The following is a 3,954-nucleotide window of genomic DNA, read 5'->3' on the forward strand; positions in this document are numbered from 1 at the left end:
CACCCTCAAACCCTCACTGAACCAAAACCTAGGCCGCACCCTTAAACCCTCAAACCCTCACTGAACCAAAACCTAGGCTTCACCCTCAAACCCTCGCTGAACCAAAACCTAGGCTTCACCCTCAAAACCTCAAACCCTCGCTGAACCAAAACCTAGGCTTCACCCTTAAACCCTCAGTGTCATGTTTGTGATGATAGTCTAAATTACGATGATAGTCTAAATTAGCATTTCATTTCTGTGGGGTAAATACAGGCGAGACATTTACACGGTTTTTAAAACGTCACGCCAGGTTAAACCTACACAAAACACAGCCCTTATTTTAAGTGTTTTAAGTGTAATATCCCCTAATGGGGAAAAATGTATGGTGGAAAAACGATTAGAACCGTTTCCTTGTGACTCATACTGTGGTGCTCTATGGCATTATAATTCCACTACAGTGAACGACCCGTTCTGTCCAGCTGATGGCGCCAAAGACACACTGAGCAGGGGGATCGGTTGTCCGCTGTTGTGGACTGCCTTTTGTTTTTCTTTTCCAGAGGCCTTATAAATAGACTATTGACGAAGAGGGAGGGAGACATTCGACTGGTGAATTCAGATGCATTTATAAACCTCAACTCTCTATGTTCAGATACAAACCGATTTAGAACACCACACTGCAGGAAATGTTCCTTTGTAAACTGATGAGTTCTTGTTTGACAGTAAAAATAGATTTAGGATATATTAAAATGCAGRGGGCCTTGAATTTAAGTCCAGCTCTGAAGGGACTAATAAAGTTACCTTGTGTTGTATTATGTTGTAGCCTACCGTAATGTACTGAACACTTTAATTGACATGAACATCACTGAGGCAACGCAAAACTCTGGTTACTAAAATAACACATTAAAAACCAAAGACAAATAGAGACATGGAAGTATCAACATTCAATAGCAGACTCACTGGTGAATACTGAAGACTGACCACGGTTTTGGCTTCCCAGTGTAAGCTGTTCCCCTCTCTTCCCCAAAGTTATATAACAGACAAGAAAAACGTGGTTGAGGCTCTCTCTCCCTCTCTGTCTCTGTCTCTGTCTCTCTCCGCTTTCACTCTCTCTCTCTCTGTCTCTCTCTCTCTCTGTCTCTCTCCGCTTTCTCTCTGTCTCTCTCTCTCTCAAAAAATTCTGCTCTGCTTTGACCTTCTGCCTGCCTGACGCATTCTGCCTGCCTTGACCTCGAGCCTGTCTGCCACTCTTGTACCTCCTGGACTCTGATCTGGTTTTGACCTTTTGCCCCCGTCCACGACCATTCTCTTGCCTTCCCTTTTTAGATCAATAAAACATCAAAGAGTCCAACCATCTGGGTCGGCTCTCGCCTTGATAATAAGACAAAACTGAATAAACAATAAAAATGAACAGTAAACATACACTCACAGAGTTCCCAAAGAATAAAGACATTACAAATGTCCATATTAATGTGTATATAACAGTGTTGTTAACGATGTGCAAATATATTAAAGCACAAAAGGAAAATAAATAAACATAATATGGGTTGTATTTACAATGTGTTTGTTCTTCACTGGTTGCCCTTTTCCTTGTGCAACAGGTCACAAAATCTTGCTGCTGTGACGAAACACTGTGCCTATTTCACCCAATAGATATGGGAGTTTATCAAAACCGGGCTTGTTTTCGAGTTATTTGTGGATCTGTGTAATCTGAGGGAAATATGTGTCTCTAATATGGTCATACATTGGGCAGGAGGTTAGGGAGTGCCAGCTCAGTTTCCAACCTCATTTTGTGGCCAGGTGCACAACAAGCCTGATCTTCTCTTGAGAAAGCCCAGATATGCTAGGGCGGCCTTTTTCAATAGCAAGGCTATGCTCACTGGGTCTGTACATAGTCAAGCTTGTCCTTTAAGTTTGGGTCATCACAGTGGTCAGGTATTCTGCCACTGTGTATTCTCTGTTAGGGCCAAATAGCATCCTAGTTTGCTCCAGTTTTTGTGCTTAATTCTTTCCAATGTGTCAAGTAAGTATCTTTTTGTTTTCTCATTGATTGGTTTGGCGTCTAATTTGTGTTGCATGTCCTGGGGCTCTGTGGGGTCTGTTGCTGAACAGAGCCCCAGGACCAGCTTGCTGCGACTCTTCTCCAGGTTCATCTCTCTGTAGGTGATGGCCTTGTTTTTTAATGTTTTAATTTTATTTTTTAAATTTTATCCCCTTTTTTCTCCCCAATTTTCGTTGGTATCAATCGCTAGTAATTACTATCTTGTCTCATCGCTACAACTGCCCGTACGGGCTCAGGAGAGACGAAGGTCAAAGTTCATGCGTCCTCCGAAGCACAAACCCAACCAAGCCGCCTGCGGTCGTAACACAGCCCGCCTCCAACCCGGAGCCAGCCGCACCAATGTTGTCGGAGAAAACACCGTGCACCCGCCCCCCTCGGTTAAAGCGCGCACTGCGGCCCGCCCGCCACAGGAGTCGCTGAGCGCGATGAGACAAGGATAATCCCTACGGCCAAACCCTCCCTAACCCGGAACGACGCTAAGCCAACATTGTTGCGTCGAAACCCACGGACCTCCCGGCTGCCGACAGAGCCTGGGCGCGACCCAGACCTCTGGTGGCGCAGCATTAGCACTGCCGATGCAGTGCTCTAGACCACTGCGCCACCCGGGAGGCCGTGATGGGCCTTGTATATGCGAAGGTTTTTGGGAATCGCCCTATCCTTTTAGGTTGGTTGTAGGATTAACGTCTCTTATCTCTGGATTTTATAATTAGCGGGTATCGGGCCTAATTCTGCTACTGCATGCAATGTTTTGGTGTTTTACGTTGTACACAGAGGAAATGGTATGCAGATTATTCTGCATGCAGAGTCTTCATTTGGTGTCTGTCCTATTTGTGAATCTTAGGTTGCGTAGTGGACGCCCAGATCCTTAGGAACCGTGAAGGGCAATGGGTTCTATAAACCTGATTTCAAGCCTTGATTTTATCCAGATCACTAATTGGTATGTCCAATTTTATGTTTATTTTTGATGGTATTAGATGGCCCTCTTGCCTTGTCTCTCAGATCGTTCACAGCTTTGTGGAAGTTACTTGTGGTGGCTGATGTTTTAGGCCGAGGTATGTATCGTTTGTTTGTGTTGCTCTAGGCCAACGGGTCTGATGGAATTTGTAATTTTGTGGTCCTGGCAACTGGACCTTTTGGAACACAATTCTCTCTCTCTCTCTCTCTCCTTTCTGTAAGCTTCAACTCTCTCTCTCTTTCTGTAAGTTCAACTCTCTCTCTCTCTTTCTGTAAGCTCCACTCCTCTCTCCTCCCCCTCGTTCTCCTTCTCTCTCTCTCTCTCTCTCCCCCTTCTGATGAGAATACCAGTGCTGAACCAAAAAATTCTCCACATAAGAATTCAATTAAGTACTTTAAATACTTTCTGTGAGGAGACAAAGAGCACGAGAGAGAGTGTACTATTTGTGTGAACGAGCAGAAAGATATAACAAACTGAAGCCTACCAACACCACACACACACACCACACACACACACACACCAACACACACACACACACACACACACACACACACACACACCACACCACACCACACACACACACACTGTAACACACACACACACTGTTGTCCTGTTGTTTTCCCATTGTTTGACTCAATCTGTTAAGTTATGTTTCAACCCCTGTAAGTATAGCCATCCATCATTCACAGCACCCACGGTCACTTCAGTCCCCACAGGAGAGAGAGAGAGAGCTTGGAAAGAGACTATGTAGAGAAAGAGGGGAGGAGAGAGAGACAGAGAGAGAGGAGAGAGTGAAAGCGCTGAGGAAGAGAGGAAGAGAGAGAGACAGAGAGAGACGGGAGAGTGGAAAGCGGAAGAGAGGGAGAAAGAGAGAGACAGAGCAGAGAGACAGGAGACAGAGACAGAGAGAGGAGTTGAAAGCGGAGAGAGAGGGATTGAGAGAGAGACAGACCGAGAGAGG

This window comes from Salvelinus sp. IW2-2015, unplaced genomic scaffold (genome assembly GCF_002910315.2).
Source record: "Salvelinus sp. IW2-2015 unplaced genomic scaffold, ASM291031v2 Un_scaffold3239, whole genome shotgun sequence".
In the NCBI taxonomy this organism is placed as follows: Eukaryota; Metazoa; Chordata; class Actinopteri; order Salmoniformes; family Salmonidae; genus Salvelinus; species Salvelinus sp. IW2-2015.